General features: G+C 35.1%; 1 long non-coding RNA gene across 1 annotated transcript; it reads left to right on the top strand.

The window, feature by feature from the left end:
* Positions 1-1,012: 1,012 nt before the first annotated feature.
* LOC115832150 lies at positions 1,013-16,595 on the top strand. Its single transcript, XR_004027588.1, has 3 exons — positions 1,013-1,154; positions 7,462-7,464; positions 16,585-16,595. It is a non-coding gene; the product is annotated as an uncharacterized LOC115832150 (long non-coding RNA).
* The last annotated feature ends 853 nt before the right edge of the window (positions 16,596-17,448 follow it).

A 17,448-nucleotide genomic window follows, 5' to 3' on the forward strand; every position in this document is an offset into this window, starting at 1 on the left:
GAATGGAACATTTGGCAGGTGTTGATAAATCTGAATACCTTGTCTTCTCTTATGGTTTGAATTGTGTTCCCTACCACATTCATATATTGAAGTCCTAACCCCAGTACCCCAGAATGTGACCTTATTTGGAAATAAGATCCTTGCATATTTAATTCATTAAGATAAGGCCAATAAGGCAGGCCTTAATCTGACTGATATCCACAAGAAAAGAAGAAATGCAGACATGGAGACAGATTACACATATGGAGAATGCCATGTGCACCTGAGGTGGAGATCAGAGTGATGCGTCTACAAGCCAAGGAGCACGAAGATTGTCAGCAAACCACCAGAAGCTGGTAGAGAGGCATGGAACAGATTTTCACAGCCTTCAGAAGAAACCAACCCTGTTGATAGCTTGATCTTGGTGATCTTGGACTTTTAGGTTCTAGAACTGTGAGACAATAAATTTCTGTTGTGCAAACCACCTAGTTTATGGAACATTTTTAGCCCTAGAAAATAATACAAATGCCATTCTTCAAACCAACCAAGGCCAACCAGGAACTCTGCTAGGAGATGATCAGATCTACAATGTTATTGCTACCGCCCAGGCATTCGTCATAATCTTCTTTATGGTAATACTAATCATAATTGGGGGTTTCGGCAACTGGCTAGCCCCGCTGATAATTGGTGAACCCGATACAGCATTCCCTCGGATGAATAATATGAGCTTTTAACTTCCCCCTCCATCTGTTCTACTCCTACTTTCATCCTCAATAGTAGAAGCCGGTGCTGGAACCGGCTGAACAGTTTATCCCTCTTTAGTGGAAACCTAGCACATGCAGGAGCCTCTGTGGATCTGACCATCTTCTCACTCCACTGGGCAGTTGTTTCTTCTATTTTAGGGGCCATTAACTTTATTACCACAGTCATTAACATAAAACCCTCAGCCATATCAAACACCACTTTTCATCTGATCAGTCCTCATTACGGCAGTCCTTCTACTCCTTTCTCTCCCAGTCATAGCCGTTAATTGACTGTAACCTCAACACTACTTTTTTTTACCCTCCTGGTGGGGGTGACCTTATCTTGTATCAACATTTATTCTGATTCTTGGGTCACCCTGAAGTGTATATCCTTCTCCTACCAGGCTTCGAGATGATCTCCCATATCGTAACGTATTATTCTGGAAAAAAGGAACCATTTGGGTATATGGGCATAGTGTGAGTCATTGTATCAATTGGCGTGTTAGGATTTATCATATGGGCTTACCATATATTTACAATAGGAATAGACATAGACACAGAGCATACTTCACCTCCGCTACCATAATTATTGCTATCCCTACTGGCATCAAGGTATTTAGCTGATTAGCTACACTGCATGGCAGTAACATCAAATGATCTCCCGCAACATTCTGAGCCCTGGGATTCGTCTTCCTTTTCACAGCAGGAGGTCTAGCCTGCATTGTACTAGCTAATTCATCACTTGATACTGTCTAAGATGATACATATTACGTTGTAGCCCATTTCCACTATGTCCTATCGATAGGAGCGGTATTCGCCATCGAGGAGGCTTTGTCCACTGATTCCCCAATTTTCAGGTTATATACTTAATCAGACCGACGCCAAAATCCACTTCACCATTGTATTTATAGGTGTTAATTTAACCGTTTTTCCATAGCACTTCCTTGGCCTATCCGCTATGCCCTCACGTTACTCCAATTATCCTGATGCATCTGCCACATGAAATATTATCTCGTCTGTAGGCTCATTTATCTCACTAAGAGCAGTTATGCTAATAATCGTTATAATCTGAGAAACCTTTGCTTCAAAACAAAAAGTTCTAACAATTGAACATTCATCTACTAATTTAGAGTGGCTTTACAGCTGTCCACCACCTTACCACACATTGGAAGAGCCAATCTACGTGAAAACCTAAACTAGAAAGGAAGGAATTGAACCCCCAGAAACTGGTTTCAAGCCAATCCCATAACCTCTATGACTTTCTCGATAAGATACTAGTAAAATCATTACATAACTTTGTACAAGTTAATTTATAGGTTAAATCCTGTAGGTCTTAATGGCTCATCCATTTCAAGTAGGCCTTTGAGATGCTACATCCCCTATTATAGAAGAACTGCTCACTTTCCGTGACCACGCTCTTATATTTTCCTAATTAGTTCCCTGGTCCTCTCTATTATCTCCCTAGTACTCACAACAAAATTAACTCATACTAGCATCATAGATGCCCAAGAAATCGAGGCTGTCTGAACTATCTTACCTGCCATTATCTTCATTTTAATTGCCCTCCCATCCTTACATATTCTGTACATAACAGATGAGGTTAACAACCCTTCTCTTACCGTCAAAGCAAATGATATTGAAGCTATGAACATATAGACTGAAGAATTAGGCTTTGATTCTTATATAGTCCCAAGAGCAGACTTAAAGCCAGAGAACTTCACCTCCTCGAAGTTGATAACCAAACAACTCTCCCAGTAGAGATCCCCATCCGTATATTAATCTCATCTGAAGATGTCCTGCACTCGTGAACTATCCCTTCACTGGGCCTCAAAACAGATGCAATCCCTGGACGCTTAAATCAAACTACCTTGACTGCTACATGACCAGGCCTTTATTATGGACAGTGCTCAGAAATTTGTGGGTCTCATCACAGTTTTATACCTATTGTCCTTGAATTAATCTTAAAATACATCGAAACCTGATCCATATCTGCACTATAATATAACTGCAAAGCTACCCAGCATTAACTTTTTAAGTTGAAGACTGAGGTGATCTATACCGCTCTGCAGTGAATGCTTCAACTAGATACTTCTACATGATCCATTGTTATCCTGTCAACAATCATAACTTTATTCTCCATTTATTCAGTTAAAATGATCAAATTTCAATTATCATACACCCCCTACACCAAAAATAATCAAAACACAAAACACAAAGCCCCCTGAGAATTAAAATGAATGAAAATCTATTCACCTCTTTTACTACCCTGACAATTCTAGGTCTACCTGCAGTAGTATTAATCATTTTACTTCCCACCATACTATTTCCAACCTCCATTCATCTAATTAGTAACCGATTGATTTCCATTCAACAAATATTAGTTCAACTTGTACTAAAACAAATAATAATTACCCATAATATTAAAGGACGAACCTGATCCCTTATACTGATCTCCCTAATACTCTTCATTGCCTCAACCAATCTCCTCAGGCTTCTACCCCATTCATTTACACCAAATATCCAATTATCAATAAATCTAGGTATAGCAATCCCCTTAAGAGCAGGCAGAGTAATTACAGGCTTCTGCTTTAAAACAAAAGTCTCCTTAGCTCACTTTTTACCACAAGGCACACCTATGCCACTTATCCCTATACTAGTGATCATTGAAACTATTAGCCCATTCATTCAACCAATGGCATTAGCTGTGCGATTAACAGCCAAAATTACAGCCGGACACCTACTAATACGTTTAATCGGAGGAGCCACACTAGCACTATCAACTATTAGTCTTCCCACGGCTTCAATCGCTCTCATTATTCTAATCCTACTGACCATTCTCGAATTTGCCATAGCCCTTATTCAGGCTTATGTCTTTACACTGCTAGTAAGCCTTTATCTATATGATGACACATAATGACCCACCAAACACATGCCTACTATATAGTCAAACCCAGCCCCTGACCACTAACAGGAGCTCTCTCAGCTCTCCTAATGACACCTGGCCTGCCCATGTGATTTCACTTTAACTCTCTCACTCTTTTAACCTATACATAGTATAGGTTATCTTATCTACCAGATTATTGAGGGCTTCCTATGCATCCTGTTGGTGAGTATCCAATTAATTTGTGTCTTTTCCTGTAGAAGCAGCCTTCCTTCTCCGACTGAGGATTTTAAGCTTCTCTTTACAGAGATAAAAAGAGTAACTACATTATTAAAAACAATTATGTTTAGGCCACAAATTACAGTGTAAGATGCCACCATTGAAAACAGCTTCCTGAATCCAGTGGGGAATAATAGAGTCTTTGAGAAGGAAAGAACAATGGCAGTACTTCACCTTCAGAAACAAGATAAGCTTCGTTACTATAGCATGATTGGAATAGTAGTGAGAATGATTTTACCCAAAGAAGCATTTGTGGTTACTTATTGATAGTCATCACTGTGACTGATGTGTGTGTATTTACTAAGCTGTAGCCTTCTTCATTCAGCAGTGGCCCTAGGAGGTAATAGTATAAGTAATCCTCCCAGTCAGCAGAACTTTAAACATTAATTTTGAGTGTTCACTTTCTGAAAGAAATGGCCAGAGACACATATCTACATAATTTCATGGGCAGTGACTAATGATTTGGCTGAATTTTAGAGGAAAAAACAACAACACTAGTGACATGTTCTAGAGTAGAAATATTCGAATGGACCTTTTGTAAAGGCACAAATTAATTGCATACACATCAACAGGATGCATAGGAGGCTCTCAATAATCAAGTAGATAAGATAAGCTATACGATGTATGCCAGCCTGTCCTCTTTACCAGCCACCTCAGACTCTGCTTGACATCAGAGTGTTCTCACCAGTGGAAACAACGAAAGCTCAATTGAAAAGGAAGCTGAGATGTTCAGCTGTCTTTTAGTCACATTAGTTTTTTATGCTGTTGAATCCAGAGGTAAAGGAAAGGCTTACTATCTTGGCAAGGATGACTCAAAACAGAGAGCTATAAATACATAATGGGACTAATGTGGTGGTTTTCATGTTCAAAAGTAAAAGCTAATGCAAAGTGCAGAAACCCAACCTAGGCAGGACCACTAATAACGCAAGTCTTTCATGCATAAAGGCACAGTCACCACGCCAGGTAAAACTCCCTGGCATGCTAAGATGGCGGCTAAAATCAAGATGATCATAAAATGGTTAGTGGAGGAAAGAAGTTGCAAATACCATCCATGGCCATGTATCCAGTTTCGTGAATGTGCTCTTATTGTAGATTTAATTATTTTTATTTAATAGTTATATATTTGCATACATTAACTAATTTTTCCATTTTACCCTTTTCCTTATACTGAATATAAATGCATTAATATTACTTAGTCTGATATTTCAATGCTTCAATTATAAATACATCTATATCCACATATGTATATATGGATACATAGTTTGTAACTGATTAGAAGATAAATGAACTTCACACTGAGATGTGTGAATGGCATATCAGACTTTGCATCTCCTCTTTCAAGGAGAGAATGAAAATTCTTCAGTTATATGGGTAGTTATAGCACGTTAACCTAAAGCTTACTCAAAATTGCAAAATGAAAAAGCAACATACAGCAAAAATAAATTGTCAGGTTATCAGTTTTCAACTTGACATTATCACTATCTTTTTCCCAGTCTGCTCTGCATGTTAGGAACTGTATTAGCTAGAAGTGTCTTTCTTGTTTTATTCAAGGTTAATTTGCTAATGAAGGAGACCCAGTCCAAGATATGAAAGACAGAAAAGAAGGAGAAATCAAATGTAGTCATATGCATGGAGATTTGAGATTCTCAGTGGTTTCCCACTTTTCACTAAGCACTCTTTGTTGCTAATAACTAAGATAAGAGGTGAAAGCTTCATAGAAATTCCTGAGAATTACAGGAGCTTTCTAGTAAATCTTGGAAAACAACATATGATCACCTTGATGCTTTAAAGTGAGCTTTCCAGTATATGCTTATTTAATGTTTGGCGATAGCTTACCTGATTTTTAATAGACTTCTTGCTAATAGTCTGCCAGTTCTTAACAACAGTCATCTAAATTTATATTAAACCATTTATATTTTGCATACAGTGGCTTCTGTTTTTTTAATCAAGTCCTGGATTATAAAGTGAATAAGGTCTGGACCAGGAAAACGGGCGTAAAAAAATATGGATTTCCATTTTACATAAACCATATCGTTTATTTATTGAATGGTTAAGAATATGAGTAGAATATGATAAGTTACAAGTTAATCATACTTTATGATGTTGTTTATTTGAGGAATATATTTATAATGTGTGCATTATCTGCAGTTTTTTTTTTTATATTATCACTCATGCAACAAAAATCCCTGAAGTTTAGCAATAAGGAAATGCTCTCATCTAAATTAACTATTAATAGGGAAGTTTTCCTGTAGATAAATCTGAAGTCTTACATTCGATGTAATGGATTAGAAATATCAAATTTATATTTTCTTTTTTATTTTAAAACTGGTACCAGATAATCCCAGCACTTTGGAAGGCCGAGGTGGGCAGATCACTTGAGGTCAGGAATTCAAGACCAGCCTGGCTAATACAGTGAAACTCCATTTCTATTGAAAATACAAAAACAGCCAGGCGTTGTGGCACATGCCTGTAATCCCAGCTACTAAGGAGGCTGAGGTGGGAGAATCACTTGAACCTGGGAGGCGGAGGTTGCAGTGAGCCAAGATTGTGCCATTGCACTCCAGCTTGGGCAACAAGAGTGAAACTCCATCCGAAAAAAAAAAAAAAAATCCTGGTACCAGAATATTTTTCCATAACTGTTCATAAAATTTTATTTTGTTCTGTGAAACCCTCATCAACAATTGTAGAACTAAAATTAGTAGGAAATTTATGCAGAAAAATTTAGTATACCTTGGGAGTTGGGATGTGAAGTAGCAAAATATCTGTATTATCTTAGTCACTATTGCTGTTGCTTGCTATTATAAGCCTGTTTTAATCAAATGTCTTATCATTATTTTACATATTTATGTACAATGTAAATTAATCATTTTAGCTTAATTCTCTTAGAGTCAATGCCTCTATGAAATCAGATTACAGCTTTAAATGTCATGATGCCCAGATGCAACAGCCAAGAAATATTCAAAATAAATCTATAAGAAGAGAATAAAGACCTCAATATAAAAAAGCATTCTGCAGCAATATGCTTTATCTAGATTGCTTGCAGGACTGTGTAGGTAAACTCATTTATAATTTTTTTTAGAAAACCATTGAATTATGTAATGAAAAGCAACAGAAATCAGAAAACATGGAACAAGGTAGGCACTAGAAAAAAATGGTTAAATTTTGTAGGTATTCATTTTACAAGTCTAAATTATTTTCAAAAATTATTTTATTTTAATATTAATAAATTATTTATTGGCTAGTTTTTATTAGTATGACATAGATTATAGATATAATCTTGCACAGAGGATAAGGTTGTTAGTTTAACCAATAACAAAGAAGTGCCGTGTACTAAATTTACTTATATAGACAAACAACTAACAATCATTTACAAGAAAATTATGAATTTTAGAAACAGTAATTTTAACAAGTCTATTAGACACCCTCTGAAGAACAAGAACTATCAAGATACATAGTCTTATCAATGACTGTGACACTATAATCTAATTTAAAATAATTGAATTATTAGGGTCAATTGAAGACAATGCAATTTTGGGTGATAAACTATAATCCATTGATTAAAGTCAATTAGTAGCTAAGACAGTAATAACTCCCTTCAAACAAATGGCCACATTGATTCTTATTACAAGAGTTTAACAGAAAATCAAAGATATCAAGTGCAATAGCACTTAGAGATGATTCACAATTTCTAATGTAGTCAGAAACGAAATCCTCTCATACTTAAATTGTTGCTATTAAATGTAAGGTGCTCAGAGAAGAGCATTGAAAAATAAACAAATAATACATATTGAGAATCTTCTAGGTGGTGGTGTGCAACATATTACAATCATGTCTAAAACAATTATAAATGAACTTTGAAAACATTATGCTAAGTGAAATAAGTCAGTCACAAAAGGACAAATAATGTATAATTCCACTTATGAAAGGTACTTAGAGTAGTCAGATTTATTGAAACTGAATGTAGAATGCGTGGTTGACTAAGGGAAGAGGCGAATGCAGAATTACTGCATAATGGTTAAAGCTTCAGTTTGAAAAGATGAAAAACGTTCTGGAGGTAGACAGTGGTAATAGTTGCACAGCAATGTGAATATACTTAATGTCACTAACTAGACCCTTAAAATGGTTAAAATAACAAATTTTATGGTATGCATATTTTACCACAATTTTAAATAAATAAATACAATTATAAGACATTAATCCTATTTTCAAACAGTAGGTGATCTGTTCAGGATATAGGACAAGAAAAGTCCAGTAATGAGGAATGATAGAGGTAATCATATAAGACAGCACCTGAAAAACTGTCAAATAATTGATACAGAATTTATTTCTCTTCTGCAGGCATACCTGGCTACAGCCGTGCTAAAGTACTCATCACCAATGGGCTTGTTGCATCTGCAGCCTTTGGAGCCTCTATTTAGGTTGTCTCCGATCTTGTAAAAAGACATCCTAGCTTACCTCAGTGTGCTATACGGTTCTACTGGTTTTCTGCACATGTCATGAAATGAAAAGTTTGGGAAGAATTGTATACTAAGTGTAAGAAGTTTAGAAAAAGAGGGATCCACTATGGTTCGGAGTAGATTTGTGAAACTACGTAAACAAGAAGATATTTTAAAGAGATCCTAAAATATGAGTATGGTTTTCATAAGCATTCTGGTTTTACAAATTGCTGGAAATAGGTAAAAGGTAAGAAAGTATAAGGTATGTGTGGGAAATAATGACAAATAACGGTGATATTAGCAAAAAATGATACTATACATGAACAGTGGGAGATAAATTTGGAAATCAGGTTAAGGAAAGCTTTGGAAGACCCACAAATGGTGGATGGGAGTAGGTAAAAGGGAGGCATTGGAGATTTAATCTCTGATTTTTGAGTTCAGTTTTCTCCATGAATTACCAGGTAATGGCCATAAAAATAATATTTATCAATAGACTCTCTCTTAGTTTTAATAGAGTGAATGTTTTGAATTTTTAAAGGAACTGTTTCACTTAAATCTAATAGTGAGAATTTTACCAAGACCTAAGAATATTTTTTGTAATGTATATATGTGTATAGTTTTAACATGTACAAATCTTTGACAATTAAAGAAAATATTTAGTTTATGAGATCTAAACAACTGAAGAAAATGTGTGGAAATTTGAGCTATTACTTTTGAATGTACTACCCAGTCCTCTATAATGTTTTATCTCTATAACAAAGTTGTATATAATAGATTTTTAAAAACCCTTAAGACAGAGATCTGATGCAGCAAGTATTTCCCATTTCTGAGTCACTTTATGTGATTCTTCCTATAATTCTGTTACATTTTGCTGAAATTTCAATTTAATGAGTTGTATAGGGACTAAGATGAGATGGTTTCTCTGCTAACCTGACCTAGTGTTTAATCACAATGTTTTAGCCACATATTGCAATTTAAAAAAAAAAAACACTACCATTTTCTGAGACCACCTTGATCTGATAATTGGAGGTCCCTGTGCCTTATTATTGTATGTCATTCAAGTGTCATGACTGGAGTAGCCTCTGAGTTCTGTGAAAAATGTTACGTCTTGATATATGATTTATGATGATTGTTTTTTTCTCGATTTAACTATATTCTCCAGGGAACTGAACATGAATCAGTCCTCAAATCACCAGGGGCCTCTCAAACAGAGGCAGGAGAACCTTGAGCTCTTCGCTGCCGGCAAAAGCCACTTCTTCCCAAGTGAAGATATATCACAACTGGTCCCAGCAAAGTACGTATTTCTAAATGTCCTTAAATTTTGTCAGGTTACCTACTTCAGTCATGAAACTAAAAAGTAAAATTCATAAACTAGGAGGCTTAGGTAAGTGGATTCACAATAAAATTATTAAGATCTAGGATCATGGTACTGGTAATTTGAATACCTAGCCATGCTTCCTAAGATGATTTTTTCTATGCTCATAAGCTATCAACAACCTTTCCATTGTCTGAAAAGTATTCTGAGCCCAAATCAAATACAAATAAGGCTGCTGATAACAAATTTATTTACAATTAATTGAGGACTTACGAGGGTACAATAATACTAAGTGTTGCAGCAAGAAATTTTCATGATTTTTGGATAATTGTTTTAATGTGACAGTAACTGACAGCAATGACTACAAGTGTGTGAGTATACACAAATCATGTTTTGAAACTGATTTGATTTGTTACTCTAATAATGTTTACCTATTAAAAGTGAATTTTAAAAATTGCATTGCCGACTTTCATTTCAGGAAGGGACTTTATTCTACAACATGCTGACAGTAATTGGCCACTCCACTTTTATAACATGCTTCCAGTGATAGGAAGTAACTAATTGTAAATTAGTTATTTCCAAATTTAATAACTATAGCTTTGTTCTGAGAAGACTTTGCTTTCCTGTATCTACTAATTATTGGTCCTAGTTCTAGGTCCTCAAGCTGTCTATATCAAATCCAGCCTCTCTCCTGCAGGCATCTGCAAAATGCTTCTCTCTTTTCCTAAGTCTATACTTCTTAGGTATGTATTTGTGGTCCCCTTGGGGAAGAATGGGAGTTCCGAAAAAAAAAAAAAATGAGTGGCTAATGTGATGGGTAGATATGTAGAGAGGGTTTGAGGACAGAGGGAAACAATTTGATAAAGATTAGCATGGGAAACCGATAGGTGGAAAAATATAGGACTGTTTTCATTTTCAAACTGAATTACATAGGAATATATAGTTGTTTGTCAGGCAATATCAACCATAAGACATAATAGCTAGTGTTCAGCTTTCATGAGGGGTGACCTGAATTCCAATACCATCTAAACTTATTCCTGAAATTTTATTCCACTTCCCTTTCTTTAGGATTGTAATTTCTGGATGTTAATTGTAATTCTCGCTTTTGTTCACTAGGGAGGGATATTTTTTATGTCTTGTGCTTTCCTTTCCCCAAAGGTTGGGAATAGTTTATTTGCCACTTGCCTCCAAATGTTGCCACTAAGCTCCTCTGACTCTTGAGTTTCATCTCCTTTGTGCTAAAAGAAAACCTTTGTACCTCCAAGTAATATTTGCCTCCTAACTTACCTATTTTGACCTTCACTATGTAGTGTTTTCCTAGGAAATAATACTTCCGTGTCTAAAAAGTTCGACCAAGTCCCTCAGGGGCAATGCTGGGAGCTAGTAGTGTGTGAACATTTGTGTCGCTCTTAGCCTTTCTTACCAAAATGGAGCAAGACATCATCTCTATCCTATCTCAGAGGGAGATTTCTGGCTTATAAAGACTCATTTCCCAGAACCTGGATCAGCCCTCAAATCCAAGTCTGCTTAAAGGATAATGATAATGTTATTCAAAGGATTAGTTCCCAAATTCTCTTCCCTACCATTCTCGTAGAACCTAGAGACAATCATATGAATAGAATCAATATATTGATAGTTCCAGATTTCTGACAACGAAAATAAATTAAGTTTCCATGTGAGTTTGTTGCATTTCATATAGGAGCCAGGATAAAATGCAATTATTAATTTTCTTGGCTACTCATTATCAACACTTAATATTAACTTTGAACATAATATTATGATTTACAAATTACTTTTCACATAATTCTGCTCTTTCAGATAACCATGACCATAATGAATGAAAGCTTATTATAATATTGTATAGACTATATGGTACCTGTTATTGCCATCTAACATACTCTATAATAATAGATGAAGCCATAATTTAGATGTTTGACACATTTTCAGTTAGCTTTCTTGATGTATAGCTTTCTGTGCAATTAATCATTAATAATAGAAGATTTTCTGCAATTAATCAATCCTTTTGCTGTTGATTCAGTTTTAACAGTCTTTAAACCATATAAAATCTTCAAAATAGTTGGATTAAACACTTCAGATCAATTTCAAAGTCGTATCTATACATGTTTAATACTGGAGAGTAAAACAATTTATGTCGTGATTTTCATTCCAGTTTTAGCTTTTTGTTGTACTACTTATCGGACATTAAAAATTGCTGCAGTGCATGCAGCATAAGAAATTTTCAGTTTTCTAAAATAGTCCTCTGTCATTTCTCTAAGGAAATGCTGACTTGATTTTAGTCACTAAGTCCTTGCTCTGCTGAAACAAAAACAAAACTGCAGAGCTTAGTGCCACATACCCTCCTGCTGAGACCCCATCGGTCCAGGTGTTAAAATTTGGAATCTTTTTTTTTCATACCCTTGATATATGAAAACAAAACCAGAAGGAAGCTTGTTGAGGAAACTGTGTTTTAAACAGTAGTAGCTCAATCTGTTGATTTACAGGCTACTGATTTACAAGCTGTGAATGAATTGAAGCCTTCAGCAACAGGAAGCTCTGCCATTGGGAAACCCTATAGCTACAGCTGGAGCCCAGGGACCTGCTTGACTGCTTACAGGAAAACTCACTCCAGGAGCCCCCTGTAATCAGAGTTGTTAAGCAGAAGGAAATGTCTTCAGTGTTCTTACATGGCTCTTAATCAGATACTGACAGAGTGCCTTTGATCAACACATTTGCACCATGAGGTTAACCATAGGGTTCAGTATGTCCACATAGATTTCACAGTCAGTTCCAAATGTACACAACCAACAGAGAAACTATTCAAACTCGATCCTGTTGCTGGCTCCGTTTCTGTCCTCTCAACCTCCGGGGTCTGTTGTGAGGATTAATGAACTACATTTTTCAAGTATCTTGCCATCTCTGAACCAGAACTGAGAGCAAACCATGAGGCATTGTTGCGGAGGCCTGTTTGTTACTTCTTTGATATCTCCACATGTCTTAATTGAAACCTTAGACAGTGGCATCAGCCCGCTGCCCTGTGTTAGGCCTTTAAGAACACAGTAGTGGAGAGAAAGAAACCTCAGGGAGGAATTATCTCACAGACAGAGATCACTGGTGGGTGAAATGGCCCTGGCTGTGTTATTTTTCATTTGCCATCTTGGTTGGTATCCAGAATCCGTGACTTGAAATGAAACTACTGTATAGTGGCAGAGCAGAGAAACAAAGTTGGTGCAGAGGTGCCCGAGAAAGCAGCTCACAAGGTGCATCCCAAATTGGTTCCGGCAAGAGTTATATATTTTTCTGTCACTTTAATTGCCTGTGAAATATTTCATGTACTTTGTGTTAGTGGACAAGATGGATTAACTCCATTTTGTTGTAGGGAAAAGGAAATTACTGGGTCTGCACTGAACTTGATGTGGGGAGATACGGGTGAGGTGATACTACTATGTTCTTTGAGTAGGTATTACTCATGACAGAATGAAAGTTTATCTCTTCAAATTGATGTATTCACCGGATAATATAGAAAAATATAAACAAAAATAGGTCATGAAATTGTGCAGAACTACATATTATAGTCATGTCTAAAATAGGAATAAAATAATTGTAACAGAAAACTAAAATCTAAGAAGAGCTTTTTTTAAACTTAAATGTTGACATAGGATTGACAATATTCAAGAGTTACCAAGAAAAACAAAAGCAACTGTTAGAAAGAAATCTGTTTTTAAAAAGTATATACATCTACTCTTTTAAGCAGTAAATATAAAATTCAAAATATAGCTACTTTCATAGTACTTAAACTACTTGGTTTTCATGAGAAAAGCACACACAGGAAATTGAAGAATTACTTTGCATGCTCTAGTTATTGACCTGTGAAAATAAATAGGGAAAAATCAGTGAGGCAAAATAAGAGATAAGTGGTTATGGTTACTTTTTGATATAATACCTTGAAATTTAGAGTGATTAAAATTTAGTAAAGAAATTTTTTCCTTGTATTTTTTCAAATTGGCTAAAGTTATGATAATTTAGGGGAGTAGTTAACAACTTTACCTCCCAGGCATCAACATTTACTTCAGATGGAGTCTCACTCCACTAACTGGTTGAGAATTTGGATACTATAATTTAAACAAATGAATTGCAATCTAAAGTAAGTAATTCTCAAAGCCTTTGTTTCTAGAATTCACTTATTTTATCTTTCAGTTAAATTCAATTTCATGATGAACCAATTTTTAAAAGTCATAATAAAATATTTTTTTCTAATTATCAAGTGTGATACTTTAATGAGGCTTAGCAAAATTGTAACAACACCAGTATAATGGCAAATATGCTAAGTCAGGAAAATTTGTGCAAGAGTTTGAAATGAGAAAAAGAGATCACTGGGTGTCCTTTGAGTGGAATGCTGAGCATTGTATAACTGCCCCTCTGGGATTATCTAATTCTACAGAGGTATCCATCTGTGATAGACAGACGTTAACCTGGAGAACCTGAAATAATGCAAATACTTCCTGGAAATGATTCCCACTCATGGCAATGCAAATGAATCTTGTACAGAAGATCAATCTTGATAATTCACATTTGAATTAGTCCTAACATCTTACTCTATTCCTCATTAATTAGTGAGTTAAATAAAATCTTTGACAACTGTTCATTTCATATTAGTATGAGAGTCACAATTTTACCTGCCGGAAAATTATATTTTAACAGACGTGAGGCAGATAAAAAGAGCTCTTTCAATTAAAATAAAATCTAAATTATTTCAGTGTTCTCTGAAAATAGCATTCCTACAATAATAAATGTTAGATCTGCTTGCTAAAAATACTCAAGAAAAAAGTCTAGAATGTACATTGCAGAGGAATATTTTTGTTTCATTTATTAATGTTTCTCAAGAACCTAGAGCAGTGTTCTTTTGTGCGCATTCAGTGTTTGTTGTTCCATACAGAGACAGAAAATCAATATTCATGAAACAGGAAGGAAAAACATAATCAAATCTAACAGAAAATAAACTATGCAAATATCAAAGGAAATGTGGAAATCTTATTTCTCCCTCCCATAAAAAATTCAACTTTAAGTGGTATCAAATTCCATATTAGAATGTACTCCAGAAAGAGTGAGGATAAAACTTTTTAAATTATTGCCTGATATCACAAGGGAGTTTTCAAAAACTTTGTTTTCATTTTCTTTCTTCTATTTTTAGATAACCATTATAGAAAGCTGGCTGATTTGAAAATACAAATGTAATCTAGAGGTCTGTCAGTTGAACTCAGAGCAGTGATTCTGAAGACCTCAGAAGTCACCTGGGTTTTTTTTTCTAGTAAACATAAATAAATAAAAGGTACTACAAAATTAATATAGTGCAATAGAATCATATCATCTTTTCCCTTCACAAAACCTGTAGAAAATAAATGTGAATTAGGAGGTCAGCTTAAACTCTTTCATTTTACAAACAATTCACACTTTAGGTCAACTTCTGGATCAGAAGATACCTAATTTTGAGGTCTCATGAATGAACATCTGTATATTTCTTATCCATCCACTCAGCCAGAGTGCAGGGCCAACTATATTGTGTGACTTCATTCATAGTAGCAAAGTCCAGCCGCCTATTTGATATATCCAAACTTCTCTCACCCCACATCATGATACTCTAGCCACATAATAAATTAATAGCAAATAAAAGACTCTCCTCATCTTTCACTAAAGGTAAAATATCTATATAACTCACTTTTTGATATAAATATTTCCTATCAAAATAATAAATGCAAATTCAGACTTTTGACATAAATATCGTCATCTCTTGAAGAAGTAATTTGTGAAGATTTTATAACATGATCAAGTTTTGAGAAAAGGTTTGGATTAAAAAAATAAAGAAAAAAATGTGGAAACTCCAGAACATTGAGGATAAAATGTCTCCATGAGAAGGGAGAAATGACGTGGAATAGAAATGGGATATGGAGGAGGGAGTAAAACAAATGCAAAGCACCTGTGGCTCTTTTACAACTGAGAGTTTATTTCTCTTATATTCACTGAAGAGTTTCAAAGCCTTTACTTCATCAACTGTACCTAACCTTGTGTTTTATCTATATACGATATACATTTGAGAAAATGATAGTGTAATTTTATTTTTATAATTTAAGATTAACCATCATTTATATTATCTGAGCTAAATAGTAGTAAAACCAAAGCTTAGCCAATATACTGAATAAAGGAAACAACTCAATTGTCATTATATCATGTCCACGGCTTTTCAATGAGCTCTCCATTAAGGCCAGCAATAGCTTCTTGGGATGATTTATTAAAAGCAATTGCTATTTTATATTAGCTGCTAGTTAAGAGTTCAGTGTTACTTTTTGTCAGTTTAGGAAGTACAGATAATTTTCCTTATACAAGATTTCCTGATGATAATTTGCAGAAAAAAAATATTATTTGAAGCTACAAGAGAAATTACATTATGACATAAATTTCCAGTGTGTATAAAATGTATAATGTGTTGGAAGGATGTTCTTGATTTTAATCACAAAACACATCACTTTTTCATCCAAAACATTTAAGGGTAAGAAGGAGTCTTCAGAAATTCAGTGGGAGGATGGAAGATACAAGAAATAAAGAAACTTAGAAAGCGAAAACATTTCAAAAGTGAGTTTAAAAAGTTTATCCCCCGTAATGATTTGACAATTAAAGCATAATAAAGTGACTTTATTACTGACTTAAGATATAATGGCGCTACTGTCTCAAAGTTGGCTTGGAAACTGCACAGACATACCTCCTACAAACAGGATCCTTTCCTTTCTTTCTTTTTTAGAACTCACGTCTGTAATCCCAGCACTTTGGGAGGCTGAGGCGGGCGGATCACAAGGTCAGGAGTTCGAGACCAGCCTGATCAACATGGTGAAACCCTGTTTCTACTAAAATATACAAAAATTAGCCAGGCCCGGGCGTGGTGGTGGGTGCCTGTAATCCCAGCTACTCAGGAGGCTGAGGCAGGAGAATTGCTTGAACCCAGATGGCAGAGGTTGCAGTGAGCCAAGATCATGCCACTGCACTCCAGCCTGGGCAACAAAATGAGACTCTACCTCAGGGGGAAGAAAATAAAGGACTTTATTTAAGAATAATTGGCATAATAAACAGCAAATATTTACAGAATTTAACTTGATGACTTTTGACATGTGAATATACCTAGAGAAGTATCATTGTAATCAAGTTAATGAAAATATTAACCACCCCAAAAGGTTTCTCATGCTCTTTTATAATCCCTCCTTCCTGATCTCCCTGCCCTATCCTCTACCCTTCAGCCAATCCCAGACAATTTCTGGTCTGTTACCTATAACTATAGATTAGTTTGCTTTCCAAGGATTTAATATCAATAGGTTCAATTATTCCACATCTTTACCAATACTTGGTCAGGATTTTTAATTTTCAACTTTCTAAAAGCCATGTACTGGTATCTCATCCCGGTTTTAATTTGTATTTATCTAATAACAATTCATATACAGAATTGTCTGTGTGCATGTGCTTGCAGGACATTTTTATATATTTTTTAGTAAATTGTCTATTCAAAACTTTTGACCATGTTTTTTGAAAGGTTGTTTGTATTGTGATTGAGTTGCAAAAGTTATTTATATATTCTAGATAAAAGTCTTGAAAATATTTTGTCCCAGCCTGTGACTTTTCTTATATTTTCTCAAGTGTCTTTTAAACAGCAAAAGCATTACATTTTTATAAGGTCCAGTTTATCAATATTTTATTTATTGTTTTTGGTATTTGTTTCCTATTTATAAAATATTTGCCCAAACCAAGGTCACTAGGATTTTCATTTTAGTTTCCTTT

This window comes from Nomascus leucogenys, chromosome 21 (assembly GCF_006542625.1).
Source record: "Nomascus leucogenys isolate Asia chromosome 21, Asia_NLE_v1, whole genome shotgun sequence".
Taxonomy (NCBI): domain Eukaryota; kingdom Metazoa; phylum Chordata; class Mammalia; order Primates; family Hylobatidae; genus Nomascus; species Nomascus leucogenys.